General features: G+C 39.6%; 1 pseudogene; it reads left to right on the top strand.

Moving 5' to 3' along the window:
* The first annotated feature begins 3,871 nt into the window (after positions 1–3,871).
* Positions 3,872–9,108, top strand: LOC102502237 (spliceosome-associated protein CWC15 homolog pseudogene; annotated as a pseudogene).
* Positions 9,109–23,302: the final 14,194 nt, after the last annotated feature.

Genomic DNA, 23,302 nt, shown 5'->3' with positions numbered 1-23,302 from the left:
GTGTGAGTTTATTTGGTGCAAACAATTAAAAAAATGGAAGTCTATGCATAGTTTTCATAATATGCATTTTTGGTAAAATTTTGAAGACTAACCCCCTCAGATTTTATAGCTACAACAAAGAGTTTGCACTCTGTCCAGGAGGCAGGGTAATTTGAAATATTAATTAGTGCTTTTTTGGTTTGTTTTACACATTTTTACCCTCCTCCACTAAAGGTGCCTAGCTTTTGCTTTTCCTTGTCTCAGGGTTTTTACATATTGCCTGGTAGAAACCAGATTTTTAAAGAGGTAGGTTTGGCATTACTGACCTTTGTGGGATCGTGAAGATGGAGTCAAGGTGGAGAAGAATAGACAGCATTCTAGGCCACGACCAGACATGCTTGAATGTCGTATGTGAAATCACTGTACATTTAAAAAAAATCCTTGGTAAAATGAAGGACTTCAGTAAAAAGCCTGAAATTAGGTTTGTTACTGGATGAGTGGAAGAGGGCTGAGTATAATTTACCAAAAGAGAAGTGGGTGCCTAATGGTTAAGATGGCTGGATCCCACATAGCTGACTGCACAATTGAATCTCAGACCTGGCAGCTCGAGAAATATACTAGTGCATGTGTATGTGTGCTCAACATCCTGAAAAGAGGAAGAAATGAAAGATAAGGGATTACAGCATGACCACACCTCATAGCGGGTGCTTTTTCACTTCTCTCTCTCTCCCTGATGAGTGCAAATGCTCTTTGGCAAACTAAGAGAGAGAGAAATGTTTCTTGCACTCTGATGTTATAGAGCAAAACTGACGCCTGCTACAGCAGCCAATCATACATGTTTTTACAATAAATCAGAAATAGGACCTAATTGTATCCAATTATTGTTATGATTATTATTTTTTAGTTTTACTGTAGGGTGCATGCACTCACCAATGAGAGACAGAGAGAGGGATAAAGAAAGAGGGAAAGTGAGAAATCACCCCTCATCTTGGCCATACCAGAATCCCTTCTCTTCTCTTGGAACTTAGAGCGTACATGCACACACAGCTGGCTTGATTCCCAAGATGCCGGGTCTGGGACTCAAACAATGCAATTGGCCATGTGGGATCCAGTATTTCAATCTCCATTCTACCTGCTGGCCCTGTATCCAAAACTGTAGACAGAGTCTTGCTATGTCAAGATTCTCCTGCTTCAGCCTCCTTAGTAGCTGAGATTGCAGGCATGCACCACTGCACCAGGATTTTAGGGTGGACCAGGAATTGAACCTGAGCATTCCATATACCTCAGCCTGCTGAGTAACAGTGTCAATCAACACGTGTTATTCTGGTGGGGCCTAAATCTAAATTTTGGAAGGATAATACTGTTAGCCATGTAGAGGAAGAATTGAAAAGGGAACCTGTATGAAAACAAGACAAGTTAGGTGCAATGATCTGTGATGATAAGGAGGATAATCAGGGTAGCATCTGGGAGTAAAGAGGAGAAGATAGGGTCCAGAATGTTTCAGAGGATAGATCACAAATGATGTGAATACAAGTTTGAGGATTTGAAGACGAGGGATCAGACATTGGTAACACATGATACTCTGTGAGGTAATGCCACATGGGAAGGGTCCTAGTCCAAGCCTAGAGACCTCTGAGTATGCTGGATACACACTTGCCCCTGATCTGGGGCTGTATGAAGACTGGGGATGTATCATAGCATTGGGTCCCTGTTGGGGTGCTCTCTTTCCATCTCTCTTACTCATAGAAGAAATAAATAAATAGAAACTTCTTAGAAAAAGAATATAAACTGTGGTTTCGGGGCAAATGCAAGCCCCATGCCTATTTTGGTTATAACTGTTTTCTGCATGCCTGTCACAGTGCCTGGCACTTAGCAGGTGCTCAGTAAATATACATTGAATGAATGAAAGAGCAAATAAATCAATAGACTTGATGCATAAGCAACTATGCATGCTTTTAATTACATTAAAATGAGCCTGCTTAGGGCCAGCAAGTTGTGTAGTGGTAAGGTGCTCTCCAACCGCAGTTCAAAATTTGGACCTGGAGGCTTGAAAATCACACCTCGTGCATGCATGCTCAAAATCCCAGAAGGAGGGACCAGCAGTTAGCATAATGGCTATGTCACTGGACTCCCATGTAGTCGATCGCGGTTTGAGTCCTGGACCCGGTGGCTTAAACTCACACTGGGCGCGTGTACGTGCGTGCCCAAGATCCTAAGAGGAAAATGGAGGAGAAGGGATTGTGGCATGGCCATCCCCCCAGGGGGTGATTTCTCGCTTTCTGTCTCTCTGTCTCTTTATGTCTTTCTGGCGAGCACATGGTCCTATAGCAAAAACCTGTCCAAAAAAAGAAAAAAAAGAAAAAAAAAATCCCAGAAGGAAAATAGAGAAGGGATTGCAGTGAGGCCATGCCCCTGGGAGGTGATTTCTTACTTTCTCTCTCAGTGTCTCTCTCTAGCAAGAGAGACCAAAAAAACCCAAAAAACAATAACAAAAAACAAAAAAAAAACCTTTAAAAAATGAGTCTGGTTAAGAGAATGAGAAGACAAGCCACACACTAAGAGAAAAATCTTTGCAAAAGATATATCTGATAAAGGACTTTGTCTAAAATATCAAAGAACTTCTAAAACCCAGCAATAAGAAAACAAATAGTCCAATTATAAAATAAGTAAAGGGCCAGCCAGATAGTAAGGTAGTTAATGTGGCTGGACCCCACATGGTTAACTGCAGTTTAAGTTCTGGGCCCAGGTAATTGTATATGTGTGCCCAAATCCTGAGGGGATAGAAAAGAAGGCATTGTATAGTGATCATAACCCCACGGGGTGCTTTCTCACTTTTTTTTCTCTCTCTCCACCTCTTTGTCTCTATCTGTTGAGCACACATACTCTATGGCAAATTTTTAAAAAAGGGAATGGGGCCAGTAGGTGGCATGACAGTTAAGGCACTGGACTCCCACAAGGCCAACCATGGTTCCAGTCCTGGACCTGGTGGCTTGCTTTCTCACTTTCCCTTTCTCTCACTCTCTGGCCAAATTAAATAACAACAACAATGACAACAACAAATGGAGTTAAATAAATAATTTTTTAAAGAAGAGAGGAGTGGGATAGGAGTTAAAACACTTGAACAGACATCTCACCAAGGACATAGAGATAGCAAATGGGAATATGAGAAGATGCTCCACTTCATATGTCATTAGGAAAACTGCAGATTAAAACAATGAGGTCTTACCAGATGCCTATTAGAATGGGCAGTATCCAGAACATGGGTGATACCAAGGTAAGGATGTAGAACAATAGGAATTCTCATTTTGTTTCTGATGGGAATACACAATGACACAGAAAATTGGAAAGCAAATTGGCAATGTTTTCAGGTTGACAGTGTCTCACAAAACTATGTATACTCTTTATATGATCCAGCAATCACATTCCTTGATATTTTCCTGAATGAATTAAAAACTTATGTCCACACAAAAACCAACACACAGATGTTTATAGCAACTTTATTCATAATTGTCAAAACTTGGAAGTAACCAAAACCTTCCTCATTGGGTGAATATATAAACAAATTTGGCACATTTAGACAAATATTATTCAACATTAAAAAGAAGTAAGCTGTCAAGTCATGGAAAGACATGGAGAAAACTTTAAATGCATATTACTAAGTGAATTAGTTATTGGACAGAGAAGTTGGGGAGCATTGTGTGAAATATTCATTTCTTTGGATCCAAATCTCTAAGATTAGAGGCCAGCCCCGAGACATGAATCAAAGCCATAACCATGACAAAAGTATGAAAATAGAAGTTTTTAATACAAAAGTAAAGATTTTAACAGAAAAATATATCCATGCCAGAAAGTCATTTTAACAGGTAGCTGTCTGAGGTCAACTGCATTGGGAATGGAGTTAGGTGTTACTGTTATTGTGGGGTCTTGTGAATATTCAGCAAAAGAGGTCTGTGACTATGGTCAGTTCTTTGATTTCGTGGGCTTTTTGTTTTGCCTGCATGCTCCTCGGCAGGTAAGGGAATTTTATTACCTGATTGAAGGGCATCAATATGCCCAGTGTAGACTCTGGTGGTATAAACATGCATGTAGGGATGATTTTGCCCATATTAGTTTATTGCCCTGAGTGGGAAGTGGGGTGTTGACCAACCATCCCAGAGATTGCCTGTGTGTATATGTGGATTAGAGAGAGGGAAGTTAGCAACCTTCTCTAGGTCCTCTGATGACAGTTAAAGCAATGACAAAAGATAACTTCTCCTCTCTTGGCACCAGGGGTCTAACTGCAATCCCTGGTAACAATGATTGACATATCAGATATCCTCTTTATTGGCATATTGGGACTCCCTGCTCATTACTGTCTACCTATAACAAATCTAGAAGCAAAGCTGAAAAGGTTCCATAGGGTATATTCCACAGGGTATAATTGACATTCTGGAAGAAGCAAAACTACAAAAATTAGAGGTTTTCATGGGTAGAGAAAGAGGGATAAATAAGTGGAATATGAAAAAATTTTAGAGCAGTAAAACTATTCTATATGATACTACAATGGTGAGTACATATTCTCATACACTTGTCAAAACCTGAAGAATCAGACAGAGATGCTGGGGAGCATTGCATGAAGTACTCGTTCCTGTCTTTTTTTTTTTTTTTTTTTTTGCTATAGGGTGCATGCGCTCGCCAGACAGAGAGAGACAGAGAGACAGAAAGCGAGAAATAACCCCCCATGGGGGATGGCCACGCCACAATCCCTTCTCCTCCATTCTCCTCTCGGGATCTTGGGCACGCACGCACACGCGCCCGGTGTGAGTTTAAGCCACCGGGTCCAGGACTCGAACTGCGGTCGACTACGTGGGAGTCCAGCGACATAGCCATTACGCTAATTGCTGGTCCCTTGTTCGTGTCTTTATGTCCAGAGTGAACCCTAATACAAACTATGGATTTTTGGTAAAGTTAAATGAAGTTTATGGAAGTCCTTTATTTAGACTAGCCTCCTATTATAGATCCCAGCAGACTAGACCAAACCAGAATGGAGTCACTCAGTTTCTATATCAATGTGAACTTTGAAATGAGCCAGTTTTCCAAAAAATTCCAGATTTCAGACAACTTAAGTCAACATAATATGAAAGTTCTCTTTGTTTTAACTCTATAAGGAAATTGTGAGATGACCAATCCACTTTTTGTTCTGTTATTTATTTTTTTTCTTTTCTTTTCGATATAGCCCTTTTCTGTCTCTAAAACCAACCTCCTCTGCTCAGCTCACCTGAATTGAGCTGAGTGTAGGGCTACCTGGTTCAAAAATCTTGTTAAAAGCCATTTGATCTTTGTTTTTTTTTGAGAGGTTTTTGCTATAGGGTGCGTGCGCTCGCCAGACAGAGAAAGACAGAGAGACAGAAAGTGAGAAATCACACCCCAGGGGGGATGGCCATGCTGCAATCCCTTCTCCTCCATTCTCCTCTTGGGATCTTGGGCACGCACACACACGCGCCCGGCGTGAGTTTAAGCCACCGGATCCGGGACTCGAACTGCGGTTGACTACGTGGGAGTCCAGCAACATAACCATTACGCTAACTGCTGGTCCCAAAAGCTATTTGATCTTTAAAGTAAATTGGTGGTAATTTTTTCTTTTGAAAGTGATAATGATTTCTCAATGTGGGTTCATTAGTTTGAACACGTATGCTGCTCAAAGCAGAATGTTGATAGTGGGGAAGGCTATGTGTGTACTTGGGATCAAGGGCCATAAGGGAGCTCTTTGTACTTTCTGCTCACTTCTGCTGTGAATCAAAAAGTACTCTAAAAAGTAGGGCTAGCAGGTGATGTGCTGGTTGGTGTGGCTGACCATGGTTCGAGTCCTGGACCTGACATCTGGCTTTCTCACTTTCCTTCTCTCTTTCTCCCTCTCTTCCTCTCTCTGAAATCTTACCTCTTACTTTGGGGCATTACAATGTAATGGACCTTGTTCTATGCACCTTAGAAAAAAGACATTTTATTTATAAGAATTATGACTAAAGGTGATAGTAGCAAAATCTTGTAAAAAAAAAAAAAAAAAGACAAGACATTTTATTGTTAGGTCAGCCCTTAATTTCCAGTTTAGGAAATTCTTATTTTTCTGTTCAACAGAAGGCAACATTGAGGAACCTTCCCTCATAGGGGAGTCCCTGCTCCGTTTTAGTAGTTAGAGCAGATAACACTTCCATGTTTCCAGTCTACCAAATTACTACCAGGCAGTTGTAACAAAAGCACATTTCACTCTATATCATTCCAAGTAAACAAATACTAGCTATCAGGCAGGCACAAAATAGCTATACAGTTTGTATATTAAGTGTACTGGGGTCTGAAAAGATACCATGGAGACTGATACTTTCACATGCAGACAAGTTACCTCAGAATCAAAGTCCCACTAATCTTGTACCCCACCCCAAGTGCAAGGAAAGGCTCTCTTTGAATTTACTTATCTGACTTAGAAAACTACTTCCCAACAGAAATGCAATTATGTTAAAATTTCTCCCTGGAAGACTTATCAAGCAAGAAGAGAAACAGAATTCCCCTCACAAGAAAAAAGACTACAGGTCTCACACCAAGGACACCTCTCCTGGATAGACTTCCTAACTTATTTTTCTGAGAGCAATTTCAAGATATTATCTAAGAGATTTTATCTGCATATAAGACAACCTTTGTTCCTGTGCATTTTTGCTCCTTACTTTCCCATAACTTATTGGCTACTTTCATCCCCTCCTCCCCTTGTATTAATCATGACGTGATCATTTAGCCTATTCAGTCCCTATTTTTCTTTTCTCTATGACGAGGATATTTAAACCTCTTGGAGTTTGTATTTTGTATGGCTCCCATGTATATGTGTATACATTAAATATATCTGTATGCCTTTTCTCTTATAATCTGCCTTATCTCAGTTGATTTTCAGCAAATCTTCAGAAGCGAGGGAGAATTCCTTCACCTTTACACTTAGAATATTTTCACTCTCAATCCGTGAGTAGCACCTTCATGAAAGTCTTTCTGCGAGTTGAAGATAGATAAGTTCTGATGGAAGAAGGGTTCAGGCCTTTTGGTTAGGTCAGATGACAAGATAATTCACTAAGGGTGAGAAGGGGCTTGGGCCTAAAAGGCTGTATGTCTAGAAGCTGCGTCTCTGGTAGAACTCCTGGCCAGATAGGTATTTAGACACTACTGCAAAAATGGAGGTCCCTAACTTCCAACAACAATCACACAAATTAAACCCCACTAATTTTAACAATTAAAACAATTTTAACATTATAAATGTCAACAAAAATAACCAACTCTGAAGGGATAATAATTAATGCAGTATATTCTAAACAATACTTTGAGTGACCTAGGTCTGGATATAAAAAAATAGCTCAAGTGATTCATTTTCAAGAATAGCTTAACAAAAGTTGCCTAACCAGCTAGCAGATGTGACATTCCCAAAAAGTACACGTTCCTAAAAAGTCCCTGAGCAAATGAAACCCAGAAAAAGCATGTCACCCTTGAGAAATGACTTCTCAAGAGGGTGGCTGGTCACCAGCCCTTTTGTTTCTTTATACTTCCTGGTTCTTCTCCCTCATGAGTACATTTGGCAGGCCTTTGTCATGGATTTGAGCATAGGCTCAAGACAAGAGAGAAAAGGGGACAATAGATGCCTTATAAGGAAACTTAGGAAATGTCTGGGAAGATTGTGCACCCCTTAGTACTCACCCAATGAGGAACTAGGAACTGGGGGAGGGACTTGCACACTAGGGAATAAATTGCTTGTTGTAACCATTTTGGGTGTGCCTGCCCATCAGACACCCCACATTGTTAGACTGCCTTTAAAGTCTCGTTGTATTCATGTTTCTATGTTCTTTCTATGGCATTGGTCGGGTGAGCATGTTTCTAACACAGAGAAGGACCAAAAGTAGTTCTTGGGGTGCTGAGACACTGTGGTTTCTTTTATTTCATTTAGAGAGTAAGAAGATTGTCAATTAGTGTAAGGAATTTTCTATACTAGCTTGGCCAATAAAGGTGGGACATTTAGAGTGGAAGCTTATACATTGTATGTGAATTTTAATTTTTTAGATTAGTAATTGGTTAAAGAAAAGCACAAGTCTCAGAGTAATGGCATTTATATGATTTCTAGAAGCTGCTGCACTGGACCTTGGCCAAACGTAAAAGGTGACAACAGCAGCCAGGCCAACATTTTTTATTTTGGAGAGGTTTTTGCTATAGGGCGTGTGCGCTCACCAGAAAGACAGAGAGAGACAGAGAGATAGAAAGTGAGAAATCACCTCCAAGGGGGGATGGCCATGCCACATTCCCTTCTCCTCCATTCTCCTTTCTGGATCTTGGGCAAGCATGCACACGCCCCTGGCATGAGTTCAAGCCACCAGGTCCGGGACTCGAACCGCAGTCGGCTACATAGGAGTTCAGCGACATAGCCATTACACTAACTGCTGGTCCCAGGCCAACTTTTGAACCTGCAAGAGGTGGAAGAGGGAGGGAAAGAAGAAGGTGATTTGAGCCAACTCTCAAAATAGTACTCAAACAGAGACCTACCCTCACCTACATAGATAAAATACAGAAGATAAAATACAGACAAAATATTTAGGATTCCCCTGAAGGGGTTCACAACTGTGACTTTAGGAGAGAGTTGGAAGAGAAATAGAGCTGTTGCCAGAGAGAAAAATGGTGATAGTCCAACCTCAGAACATTTAACCTCCTCTTCAGTGTCAAAGAAACCTTGATTAGACCAGATTCCTGCCACCATCCTTGATGCAGAGGACTCTCTAACAGACAGGGAAGATGAAGTTTTTGAAGAGTGATGATGATGATGATACTGCAGGTCTTCTTGTAGAACTAGAACAAATTTAAAAAGAGTGAGCTGAAGAACCAGGCAGGAAGGACCAAGAGCAAAAAGCTAAAGAAGAGAGAATGTGTGTGGAAAATATTCTGAGTGGAAACTCACTATTAATCTCATAGGACCATCCTAGCCATGAAATTCCAAGTTAAAAGAAGGTGGGATGCTGATGTCATCTTCAAGAACTATGCAAAAGTTATAGATGATCAGAAGAAAGACAAAAGATTTGTAAATGATATGCTATGCTCTGAATTTCATAAAAGTTCATGGAGAAATATATTAAGTAGTACAGTTTTATGTACTTAATTAAAGACTGTAAAATGTAAATGCTCATTCTGATTTTTAAATTTTGGTTAGTACCCCCCATCTAAATTGTGTATAGGCTCCCTTAATTTTGAGTTCTAAAATACCCTTTCCTTTAGTGATAATTTATTTCATAATGGACTTGGGAATATGTTTAACCCAATTTCATTCTCTAAATGTTTCCAGTCATAAGTTGTAGGTTTTTTGTTTGTTTGTTTGTTTTTTAATATGGGAAAAGGGAATCTGCTTTAATAAGTATTTTTAATATTAAAAAAAGAAAAAAAAACAAGTCTCTCTTCTTGAAAGAAATTAGGAAAAGAATGTCTGTGTTTTACTCCAAGAGATAAGAAGTCTTACTATGTATCATAAAAGACACTACGTCAGGGACAGGATGTAGCAATCCACTATCAATGGACCAAAGCAGTCTGTTAATGTTTGCAGACTGCTATTAATATTTGTAGGCATGGCTCTCCCAGGCTCCAAACTTGGAATAGAAAATGCAGTCAGATTTTTGTCCTTATAAACCTTGTGTGTTTTAATTTTAATAAAATATTTTCGAATACCATTTGGCCACTTTTTAAGGTGTTGATTCTTTTAGGCCACTTCATATGCTCATTTATCCTATGGGTATAGATTGGTTGTGTATATAGGTTCCCAGTGTCTACATTTCATGGCACATTTAACCATGGGTGATCCAGCTGCCTTAATCACCATGCCACCTGGCCGTCCCCAAAAAATAAAACTCCAACATCAAAATAAAACTTTACATTTGCTTTGCATTGTACTAGTGGTAATGACCACCTAATGACTATGAAATCTAATTGTACATGTTACCAATTACCGCACTGGGGGAAATCAGTATACATGAGGCTTTGTAACATCTAAACAAAACAGGCAAAAGCAATTTACTGTCCTGGTTTGTTATAACACCATAGCTTCTTTCTGAGATTCCCCATTAACAAAAGGTAGCCTTTTACTTATGATTTTGTTTGATAGGATTTTTTGTTTGTTTGTTTTGTTGTGTTTAGCAAAAAAGAATCACGAGTGCTCTAGATGTCTGGGGAGAGCAGAAAAATATCCCAGAGACAGGTTGTCATAGGAACTGTGGTAGGAGAGCAGCTACATGAAGAGAAGAATGCATCATCCTCCCTAGGAAGGAAGTGATGTTAAGGCTGCTGTTCCTATCAGTTTTGGAAACCAAAGCTGTCATGTACCTCTCATGGAAACTCCTTGGTAATGGCAAGAGTAGGTGGGACACTAGGGTGATGGGATTCCTGATAAATATCTTAAAGGATCTTTGTAGAGATTAAATTAGATAAAATATATGGAACATATATTTTAGATATATTTTCTAAAAAATATTACCCAGCCAGGTGGTGCAAAGCTTAGTGCACTCGACTGCAGTGTTGGAGGCCACATAGTAAACCACAAGGTCAGGTGCCTGGGTTGGCTAAAAACACACCAGGCACATATGCAGGCACTCAAAATCCTGAGAAGCTGGAGGGCTGGGGAAAAGGAGTGATTTTGTGATGAGACCATGTTGAGGGCCCTTTCTCTCTCTGTCACACGCCTGTACACACACTTTCCATAAGAAACATTAATAGTAACAACAATAATCTTTCTGTTTATTATCTCTTATAATCCTCACTAACGCCCTCAGAGAAAGGCAGTCATTATTACCACTTTCCAGATGAGAAAAAGAGGCCAAGAAGTTGAATTGTTCAAGGTCACATTGAAGTAGTAGAGCTGAAATTCACATTCAGAGTTGTCTGAGTCTAAGGCACATGCCCTTAACCTCTCTGCTGGACTTAAGTTGTAGATAGTCAATAACTAATAATTACTGAAATGGTTCTTTGGAAGTGGAAAAACAGGGGGAGTTTCAGTTGTCATGTGTTATATATGGCAGAATATCACAGCACTTGTTGATTTTGTTTTTCCTTTAAGTTTATTTTTCCTAAAGGACATAAAAGTGGCATCCAATAGATTGGCAACCACATTGCTTTATTGTGCTCCCCAGTGCAGAGCTCAAAGCAGCCTCAACCAATCAATTGTAGATAACACACAAGTTAAAACCTCTGGTCATCCCCACCTAATTTTAATTATTTTACAGGGCTCTAAGAAAAACAAAAAGTAGGTGGCTGGCGGTTAAGGCGCTAGACTCCCACATGGCCTACTATGGTTTGAGTCCCAGACCAGGTGGTTTGGTTTCTCATTTTCCCTCCTTTCTCTCTTTATCTTTCTCTCTCTGGCAATTAAGATAAAAATAATAATAATAATAAAAATAAATAAAAGTTAAATAATCTTTTTTTTTTGACAGAGATTTTTGTTATACAGCTCATGTGCTCACCAGAAAGACAGAGAAACAGTGAAGACAGAAAGTGAGAAATCATCTCCCAGTTGGGATGGCCAGCCATGCCACAGTCCCTTCTTCTCCATTCTCCCCTTGGGACTTTGGGCATGCATGTACATGCACCTGGCCTGTGATTTAAGTCACTGGGTCCGATACTCAAACTGCAGTTGACTACGTGGGAGTCCAGCAATATAACCATTACACCATTTGCTAGTTCCAATAAATAATTCTTAAAAATCAAAGCAAAATAACAACAACAACAAAAACAAAACAAGAATTGGGGCCAGCATTTGGCATGGCAGATAAGGCTGTAGACTCCCATGTGGCCAACCATGATTTGAGTCCTGGACATGGAGGCTTGGAAATCATGCTGGGCACATGCATGTCTGTGCCCAAAATCCTGAGAGGTGAATGATGGAGAAAGGATTGTGATGTGGCCATCCCTGGGGGGTGACTTCTCATTTTCCCTCTTTCTATCTCTCTCTCTCTCCAGCAAATGCAGGTGCCCTATGACAAAAAATCTTAAAAAAAAAAAAAGAAAATCAAGACAGTAATCTTCTCTCTCTTTCTCCATCCCTCCATTTCTCTTTTCTCCCTTCATTTGTCCCGTTCTTCCTCTCTTCCCACCTCTCTCTCTCTCTTTTTCCTCTCCTGAAGGAGAAATGAAGAGCTAGTACTTCCTTACCATATCCTCTCAAAGGTTTCAAGATACTGTATTATGGGCTACATTGTGCCCCTTCCCTAAATTCATATGCTTAAGTTTTAAACCCTAGTATTTTGGTATGTGACTATATTTAGAGATTTGGCCTTTAAAGAGGTAATTAAGGTGACATGACATCATGTCATTGAACTATAATCCAATATGTCTGATGTCCTCATAAGAAGAAGTAGTTAGGACAAAAATAGATCCACAGTGGAAAGACCATGTGAAAACATCAGAGGAAGATAGTGTTGGGGTTCAGAATACTTCAACGTCAAGATGGCTTAGCATGCCGAGTGCTTTGAACTGAAGGAAACTGGGAGACTGCCTCAGAAGCCTCTCCTGTCTTTTTTTCTCTTTCTCCCCATCTCATGTGAGGTATGTCATAGTAATTAGGAGTCCTCTCCCCAGAAGCAGGGCATAGACACTAGAACTCTTCTCCCTCAAAGCAAGCCATAAACCCCAGAAAAGCTATTCTCTGACTTTCTCCCTCCCTTCACATCTGAGGACCCTCATGTAACAGGTGTCTGCTCCAAATCTGGAAGAAGGAATGCCATAAAGAGTCTGGACAGGCCTTGCTATATTTCTCCTTCTACTGTTACCATTACATCCATTATGTCCAATCACTTTTCTATTTTTTATTAAACCAAAGCATAAAAATAGTTTTCCCTGGATCTTTGGGTCTTCATTTCTGAAGGCTCCCACATCATGTAAAACGTGGACTAAAAATTTTGTTTTTCTTTTATCCTTTCTTTTGTTTAGGGGTATTGGCCATGACTCTTATGACGGTTAAGGAAAAAGTATTATTGCTTTTTACACCTACAACAGCATCCACAAGTCACAGAGTGGCCTCAGGAGAAACCAATCATTCTTTACTCTCAGACTTCTTGCCTCCATACTCATGAGGAACTATTTCATGCATTTTTTGGTTTAAGCCACCCAGTGTATGATTCTTTGTTGTGGCAGCCCTATGAAAGTAATATACTATACAGAATTTGGGCATCACAGCTATGTTCAAACCATGACCTTTTCCTCCTGCCCTCTTCGCTCTTGGCATTCTGTGGCAGTGTCAGTTTCGCATAAGTTAAACACCAGGTGTGGAATGAGAACCTGTTGTATAAGATGGCACAGCTCCACTTTGGAACTCGCTCTGGGGAGGCTAAGTCCTAGGGAAACTAATCGAGGTACATGTTTTTCTTTGTGTTCTTGTACCTGCCTCCCACTCACTCATGCTTTCCCAGAGAATAGTGCCTTCCGCAGAGCTAACACATCTCTTTGTTCATATTGAGATGCAAGTTCTTACAGGACTGCCAAGCCATTAATTTTTTATATGTCTGTTTACCACCCCCATCCCACCCCCAGTTAAATTCTTAATTCATAGACACCAAGATTGCTGCTGTTGTGCATTCTTCATTTCAGTACCCCTATCATCTACTACAACGTCTGATTCAGAGAATGCACATATTTGTGTTTGAATTTCTTTCTTTTTTTTTTTTTTTAAGTTTGTTTTTATTTCTTCCATGGGAGAGTGAAATAGAGAGAAAGAGAGAGACGGGTACCTTTGAGAGGGTCCGCATGTGTGATCCATCCCCAATCTCAGCAAACCTATACCATAGGCATGTATACACAACCATGTACAGGGAGGCTTTGGGATGTAGACCTGTTAGGTTGACCCAATAGTTCTTTCCCATGTGGCCTCGACATTGCCAAGCATTGTATTACTGCTGCATCACTGGGCTGGCATGGATATTTTGAACAGATCTCTCTCTTTTTAATTTTGCTAGAGGACATGTCCACCTATTGGAGAGAGACAGAGTGAGAAAAAGTGAGAAAACCCTCCCTTCCCATGGAAAATAGTCATGCCACAATCCCTTCTCCATATTTCCTTCAGGATTTTGGGCACTCACACATGCACACAGGTCCGACATTTCCCTCAAGCCGTCAGGTCCAGGGACTTGAACAATGCAGTTGGCCATGTGAAATCCAGCTGATTTAACCACCATGCCACAAACTGGCCCTTAAATAGATATTTTAAAATATTTTCTTATCCCTATGGTGAGGGGATTTTTGTAATACAGACTTGATGAAAAATATTTGACACACATTAAATGAGTTATTTTATCAATAGTGGTCAATGTTATGAGAAAAAAATGATTTATCTTCTTTTTTTTAATTGCCAGAGGGCATGTGCATTTGCCAGAGAGGGAGAGAGAGAGAGAGAGAGAAAGAGAGAGAGAGAGAGAGAGAGGACCCCCTGATAGGACATGGTCATGCCACAATCCTTTTTCCTTTATTCCCCTCAGGCTTTTGGGTATGCATGCATTCATGCCTGAAGTGTTTTCCAAGCCATCAGGACCAGGATTTGAACCAAGAAAGGCCATGAGGGATCCAGTTCCCTTAAAAACTACACAACAGGACCAGCTCTAGCTTTATTTTAAATGCTCCAATCAGAAAATTCTGAAATGCTTAAGTCTCTTCTTATGAAGGAAAATCCAAGCGTAACAGAGTTGAGTCACAAATTGTCATCATGTACTCCAGAATCTTACTGCTCACTCTTGGGAAAAAGTGTAGGCAATAGAGAGACAGAAAAGATTGCCTAAGAAAGAGCTCCCAGGCACCCCCCTATGACAGACTCCAAGGACCCTCAGATGACTCCTTGGAAAAGAGCTATTTTGACTCTCAATAGCCTCTGACTCTGTGTGTCTGGATCAGATCTAGCAAGATTATTTCTTTTTTGGTAATAAACTGTCCCTCATCTCCTTGGACATTTTGGGCAGAACAGAGGAGGAATATATTTAGATTGTTATGAACTGTTCCTAGCTTGTTGAACCATGGAAACACTACACCTCTCAGCCCTCCATAGTTCACACCAATGGCAGGTGCCTGCTCTATCAGGTGATCTCATTGGAAAGAACATGCAGTCTTTCTGTCCTTCACCTGACTCTCTCAGAGAAGAAAGCTAACACGGCCAACCTCTCCTAAAAGTCTTAGTAAAAACCGGAGTCATGAGCTTTTGTTATTTTTAAACAATAGGTGATCACTGAAGTAAGATGAATAATAAACGACACGCATTTGTGCACTAGTTGGAACTCACTTTGCCTTCAGTTCTGTTTGTAAGACAACTTTCAATACCCCTCTGGTTTGCTTTGGAACACCAAGGAAGCAGAATCAGTCTTTTGTAAAGAAGCAGAACAATCCTCCATTAGACTTTGTACTTTACTAAAAATGAGCACAAGTCAAGGTCAGGTCTAACCCCCAGGTCCCTAATTATAATTCAGAGAGCAGGAGGGTCCAGGAATGCAGAAAAAAAGAATGTTAGAAAGACCTCCTGGAGTCTGGGAACACTAAACAGAGACAGAAGATCCTTCTGTCTTTGATGTCGAATGGTCACTTTTTTCCTCCTACAGGCATTTAACTTTGTGGGATTAAATTCTTCTTTCTGATGCCTAGAAAAATATAAATGCCATCAACTGTTTGATCTCATCTGGGTAGTTATTATTTGTGGGTAGGGAAGTGAATGCCACCAAAAGCACTGAAATCCTACGAAACATGCCAGCTTAAAATGATTCACAGCAAACAGTCACAATATGGGTCAGATGGTGTATTTCTGAGCTTATAAACAAAACAAAAACAAATAAATAAAAGAAGGCTTAGCTGTGATGGTGCAGCTATAGCACCACCATTTTAATGGCAGGAAGCTGTTGTGTTGTCCCAGGTTTGGTTCTTGGCTCAATCTGAACATACTGGGCCTGGTTGTGTACTTGTAAGCCTAGCTGTAATAGTTGGGAGGCTGGGCAGGAAGATTATATACAGTGAGATCCTGTCAAAAATATGTACCTTATCTCTCTATCCTTTATTCCTTAAAGAAAAAAGGAAGGATTATTTTAAAATGTGTATAAAGAAAACACAAGACATTTGTACTATTTATTATCCAGTGAAAGCTAAATAGCACAGAGACATGGTTATTTTAAGTTATATTTTTGAAAAAAGAAAAACAAAGCACAATTATTTCTGAAAATGAAATACCCCCAAACTTGCTAATTTGAACAGTTTTGAAAATTATCACAAAGGAGAAAAAAGGGCCTTTCATGTATTATGTGAGGGAGATCTTTTGAAGAAAATTAGCTCCTCCAGGAACAGTTTTGATAATGTGACATATACTCACTTTGATCTAAATTTAACATCTTCCCACATTTTCAACATTGCAGTGCCCTTCTAGTTACTATAGTGATCATACCTTGCTGCTCAACATTTAATTCCTAAGTAATAGACAACAATTGTGGGCCCGGGTAAAAAGCTAGTAAATATTATTTGGTGGGGCCAGCAGGTGGCATAGTGGTTAAGGTGCCGATCACGGTTTGAGTCCTGGACCTGGACATTTTTCATTTGGCAAGATTTTTAAGATTCCATACCAGGAGAAGAGTAGAGGAGAAGGGATTTTTGTATGTCCAATCCCTCTGAGTAATTTCTCACTTTCCCTCTTATTGTTTCACTCTGGTGAGTACACATGACCTATGGTAAAAAATACAAAAATAAAACCAAAAATTTTAAATATATATATAATGTATGTGTGTGTGTGTGTGTGTGTGTATAGAGAGAGAGGGAGAGAGATTGAAATACCTTCAAATATAATTTGTATAAGAATTATCAAGAAGCATGTTTAGGTCCCTGTTTTAAGTGTAAGAATCTTGACATGATGTCACAGCATTGTAAAGAAAACTAACAAAAAATCAAGGTTCTAACATAAGCACTTTTCAGCTGCAGCTGGTCTAGAAGGTCACTATGCTTGATGAAGCTGTGGACAAGGAAATACTTGCAAATGGTTGGACTATCTGTTCCATCTAGTGATGTTGTTTATATTCAGTGTTTATTTTTCCCTTTCAATGGACAGATACACCACATGGGAATTTTTTCTCAAAACCAATTTGCATTAGAAACTTCTAGGAAATGCAAAATAATCTCCTGACCACTAAAAAGCAAGCAGTATATACTTAAATATAATGCTCTTTATACTTTGAGAACATCTTTTCAGGAGCCCACTCTTTCAGTTCTTCAATAAAAGAGTGTCCAGAGATTCCTTCTCAAGTAGTACAAAAATATTCTATGGTTTACATTTCTAAGTGATGCTCTGTAATGGTATTCCTGTATTAGAAATGGCAGTAAGTCCATACAAAAGCAGAGCTCTGAAATGAGAACCCACACTTTAAATCTAGCTTTTCCTTCAATATCTAGTAAGCAATGGTGAACGCAAAATAGAATTAATTCAATGGACCAAAACTATGCTAGAAAAAGTGGGTGGTGATGAAAGGAAAGGAGGGCTATGAAGAAAATAGGGGCCAGATGGTGGTGCAGTAGTGAAGAACCACCATGGTGATGCTTACCCACAAGGGAAGCCCTGGGTTTGCGTCCTACGGTCTTCCTGTGCATGCTGGGTGTGTGCACGCATTCCCATTATCTGGGCTGGCTGAGGCTGAGGGTGGATGCAGCATGAAGACCCTGTTGGAACTCTGTCTTGTTCTCTTTGGGAAGAAATAAACTTAAGAAAGAAAAAAAGAAAGAAAGAAAAAAGTATCAGAATATGTTCAGAAACCTGAAAATAATATTGACTGTAACACTTAAACTTCCTGTGTGCTTAGTCCCATGTTAGGCACCTTACCTTTATTACTGTATTTAATCCTCATGACAGTTACACGAGATTGCCATTATTGATATCTCCATTTTACAGAGTTAAAGTAATCCTCAGGGGATCCCAGTTCATTTAGTAAGTGGTGAGACTTGCATTATCCAAAAAACTAAAACAACACATAACAGACAAATACAAAAACCCCAGTCCTAGCAGTCTGGACTCTAGAATCTGAACTCTCAGTGGATATTATAGAGAAAGGGGAGAGTCTAAACATAAGAAAAAGAAAATAGGTTAAAAAAAGAGATATACAGAGAGAAATCAACATGTATGCTGTGCAGAGTAGACATCACAGGTAATTTTGGCACTCAACAAGTGCCAAAATTAAATCTTGGGGGATCCATGTGGCTTGCACTAAGCCAGTAATTCTCCAAATCAATAGAAAGAACAGAAACTCAAAGTCCCCATTCAAAAGAATGAATTAGAAAATGAGATGTGCATTTGACTTTCAGAAAGCCTTTTTATTGTTCATCTTAGAAGAATTTTCATGTATTCTTTGAGAAAAATATTTACTCTTCTTATATACGTATTCACATTTTCAAATAGGAAAGCAGAATAGATAGAAGTTCTTTATAACACCTGAAATAAAATTATTGTGGTTTTATCCCTTTTCTCCAACCAATTATTCCTATGGATCAAAAAATGAATGGCAGATTTATTACCGTTCTTGGGAATTCAGGGTAAGTGTCAAACAGTGATAACCATATTTCGTTACGATCTAAGGTAATTTTAGTCATTCATTCTGCAAGTTCCAGTATAAATTATTGATTATTGTTTCATATTAATCAACCAAAAATGAAATGTAGAATAGAGTGGTGTCTTGTAAAAATGAATTGCATAAAATTTAATGGGTTTACACCAAATTTCCAAATTACATGACTCGTATGAAGGAACTACTGTAGTAACTGTAACCCACCACAAGAGGGCACGCTGGTACTTTTAAATATCAATAACTTAGCAGGCAAAGTGAGTGCAAAGTTTAGATGTCAAGTACTGGCCAGTTTACTTTTCCATAATCATTAAGTATCAAATTCAAAACATCTTATTTAGTAACTTTTGTGGGATTTGAATGAAGTAATGAGGTTTTACTCATTAGTAAATATTGTACACTGCTTCTTATTTTTATTGAAAGAAATATTTCTCTAAAATTTATTTTTCTGGGGGAGAGGTTAATGTCTTATTGAACTTTTACTTTGTACTATCATCAGTTATCAAAATAGTTTGGGAGAAATTAAAAGAAAAGTTTTTCTATTCATTATCAACAATACAATAACAAATTGGTGACATTGGAGTTCTTTTTTTTGTTTTGGAGAGGTTTTTCCTATAGGGCGCGTGCGCTCGCCAGAAAGACAGAGAGAGGCAGAGAGACAGAAAGTGAGAAATCACCCCCCGGGGGGGTGGCCACACTGCAATCCCTTCTCCTCCATTCTCCTCTTGGGATCTTGGGCATGCATGCACACTTGCCCGGCGTGAGTTTAAGCCACTGGGTCCGGGACTTGAACTGTGGTCGACTTCATGGGAGTCCAGTGACATAGCCACTATGTCAATTGCTAGTTCTGGGGTTCTTTTTTTTTTTTTTTTTTTAAGAGATTTTTGCCTTTAGGGAGTGTGAGGTTGCAGGGGTTGGGAGTGAGAGAGACAAGAAAGTGAAAGGGTAAGTGAGAAGTCCCGACCCCCCCACCCCCCCAATTTGGCTACGTTGCAATCCCTTCTTCTCAGTTCTCTTCCTGGTATTTTGTGCATGCTCAACCATGTGGGAATCCAGTGACATAACTGCTAAGCTGTCTGGTGGCCCAACATTGATGTTCATTTTAACAGATGAAAAAAAGGTTAAGATTTATGAATATGGGGCTGGCCAGTTGGTGGTGTGATGGTTAAGATGGTTGTATCCCACTTGGCCAATTGTGTGGTTCAAGTCCAGTACCTGGCAGCTTGATAAAAGGACACCGGGCATGTCTGTATGGGTGCCAAAAATCCCAAGAGGAAAATGGAGGAGGATTGTGGCATGAAATTCTGCCGGGGAATGATTTCTCACTTTCTCTCTCTCTCTCTCTCTGGCAAATGTATGTGCCCGACAGCAAAAATAACCTAAGAAAACCCCAAAATTCAAAAAATAAATATTTTTACTGAAAACATTTTTTTAGTCCAGGGATCAGCAAACATTTTTTCTTTCTTTTCTTTTTCTTTTTTTTTTTTTTAAAGACCGATTTTTTTCTATAGAGTATGTGCACTATCACCAGAGAAACAAAAAGCAAGAGGCCCCCCCCCCCCCGCCCCCCCGGAGATAGCCATGCTGCATTCACTTCTCCATGCTCCTCTTGGGATTTTGGGCATGCATGCACACATGCCTGGCATGAGTTTTAAGCCAGGGGGCCAGGACTTGTTGACTACGTGGGAGTCCAGTGAAGTAACCATTACACCATCTGTGGGTGCCATTAGCAAACTTTTTCTATAAAAGACCATATAGTAAATACTTCTGGCTTTGAAGGCCATATGGTCTCTGTCTACTTCTGGTTTAGTAACCATTGTAGTGGGAAAACAGCGAGAGATAAGAAAATGAATGGCGTGATTGGGTTCCAGTAAAATTTTTTAACAAAAAGGGATGTCAGGCTAGAGTTGGTCCCAAGGTTCTAGTCTGCTCAACTCTGCTTTAGTTCAGCTGTGAATCCTTTCACAGCATAGGAATGAATGAGAAGGAGAAACAAACTTTTGAGATCTGGACATAGGGACACCAAGAACCTTTAACTGGAGAACAGCAGGGTATCATGAAAAGGTCACCCTCAGGTCCCAAGAGATATGCAATAGAGTTCTTAACAACAATCCCAAATTGTCTACGGACAAAGTATATTTTGGAAAATTAGTGGAAACATGTATACCCTCATGCTCAAAATACATATAGTTCTGAAGGTATAGTAAACCTAAAAATACATGACATGGGGAATTTGGCCTCAGTTTTGGGAACCAAAACCCTGGGATTGAGTTTGGCTATGCTACACTCAAATCCAGGCTCTAACTGGTATTAATCATTTGTTTCTGAGCTTGTGATAACATTTCCAAGCTCCACTTTCCACCTCCATGACATGGAGCCAATATTTGCCCTTGGAGTAAAAGTTAAAAATCCGGGGACCAGCAGCAGGTGGCAAGGTGGTTAAGGCAATGAACTCCCACATGACTAACCATGATTTGCGTCGAGGACCTAGTGGCTTGCTTTCTCATTTTCCCTCTCTGTGTCACTCTCTGGTGAGTGCATGTGCCCTGTAGCAAATTAGATATAATAATAATAATAAAGTTAGATAAATAATTCTTTTAAAAAAATCTGAAATCTGACAGTGTGACTCTGTGAGGGCTTGAAGTATAAATGCTTCAGTTGTTTACATACCTTTCCCCTTTGTTCCTGGAGCAATGTAAATGGAGTTGCTCCACTCTCAGTGCACAGAATTTTACTAAAAATGGAAGCATTTTAAAGAAGATATGTGAACCAGGCTTATAGCCTAGTGGTTAAAAGAGTGGGATCTTACATGGTCAAGTGTAGTTAAATCCCAGCTCTGGTGTCTTTAAAAAAAAATGCCAGGTGCATGACTGTGTGTCCCAAATCCTAAGATGAAGAAATGGAGAAGAGATTGTGGTGTGACCACATCCCACTGGTAGGTACTTTCTCTCTCTTCGTCTATCTCTGGTAAGCACACTTACTCTCTGGCAATGACAATTAAAACAAAATAACAATAAAATAGAATAAGGAAGATACGTGATTTAAGTTTTGCTCTATAGAAACATTTCTTCTTAAATGTCCAGAGAGCTGTGAATTTGGGTCACTGTAGTGGATATGGAAGAGATGAGTGATGACTGAACTTGTCTGCCATCTCCACTCTTTTTGTTCAAGAGAGATTTTTGCTATAGGGCATGTGTGCCCACCAGAGAGACAGAGAGACAGAAAGTGAGAAATCATCCTCCAGGAGGTTGGCCGCACTGCAATCTATTCTCTTCCATCCTTCTCTTGAGGTTTTGGGCTTGCATGCACATGTGCCCAGCCTGAGTTTTAAGCCACTGGGTCTGGGACTTGAACTGTGGTCTGTGTGAGAGTCCAGGCTATGCTATTAACATAACTATTACACCATCTGCTGCTTTCCTGCCATCTTTACTGTTAAGCACCAGAGAGAAGCCAAAGACAGGGCCCCTCTAGTTGTCAGGCATTCCATCAGGTTCTAGCCTGTGCTTTCTTTGCAACCTGGCCAACTCTTACTGTTTTGAACTTGGCTTTCAATTCCAAATTCCTGTTGCTGCTGAGCTTTTACATGCAGGTATAGGGACTTTTTGCTTCTTTGTCAGAAGTTCAGTTCAAGTGGCAGTTAATTAGGTCAAATTTCTCCTTTTATTATTCTATTCTATTCTATTCTATTCTATTCTATTCTATTCTATTCTATTCTATTCTAATCTGATCTGAATGAAGAACATCACTGTCTGAACTTGAGAGTGGAAAATCACAGGACAGCCTACCAATTGTTACTTGGCAGGGATATGTGTAGGGAGCTGACAATGCCTTTCCTCTGGCCAGGAGCTTTCTTCTTCCTTGTAAGCAGTTATTCATCTCCTCTTTGAGAGGAGGGATTGATCTCCCTTCCTGAACACATGGGGACATAATGAACTCATCAAGGAGCAAAATAATTGCACAGCCTATGTTGTTGAAGTATTTTGGAAAGTATTTGTGGAATGAAGAAAAGTGGAGATTGGCAATCATTTCATTATTCTTTTAAAAGGAGAAAGCCAAGAAAAATAAAATTGTTGTTGAAGGAAGAGCTGCTTCTGTTTATGGGTCCTTGGTGAATTCTCTGATGATTGTGGCCTGTAGGTCAGGAAACCAAATTTGCATTTCAGAAGTGTGGGCTCGGGATATGAGTCCAATTTCTTTGCAAATAAAACCTGAGGGTTCTGCTTTAATTTAGAATCAGGCATCAGCCAAATTAGGCATGGAAAATTCTTCTTCAGCAGGTTTACTGCTTAATTTCACCATTGGTTCTACTTAGCAACTTCAAGCAGAGTAAAGGAGGCAACTATATAGTCTTTCAAGGAATCATGATATGATAATTACGTAGAATTTGAATATTATTGTGCTTTTTTAGGATGATAGCTCTATAAATGAAATGACACCTCACAAGTCCAAAAATAAATGTAAATTTTAAGTTGTTTCCTTAAACCTATGCACATCTCTCTGAATCTTAAGGCAAAATAAATACTCCTAAAACAAAATACAAACTTGCATTATTTTTACCAAAAAAACCTCCATTCCAAATACTAAAGCAATGCACACTGTGCAAATTAGTTAAAACTAAAATTGTTAAATAAAGCTGAAAGAGCGATCAGCAGGTGGCGTGGTGAAGGCACTGGATTCCCACCTGACTGACAATGGTTCTAGTCCTGAACCTGTTGGCTTAAAATCACCCTGGGCAC

The sequence above is a fragment of the Tupaia chinensis genome, unplaced genomic scaffold (assembly GCF_000334495.1).
Source record: "Tupaia chinensis unplaced genomic scaffold, TupChi_1.0 Scaffold144041_1, whole genome shotgun sequence".
NCBI lineage: Eukaryota > Metazoa > Chordata > Mammalia > Scandentia > Tupaiidae > Tupaia > Tupaia belangeri.
The sequence above is the reverse complement of the archived record's forward strand: the minus strand, read 5'-3'. Positions and strand labels throughout refer to the sequence as shown.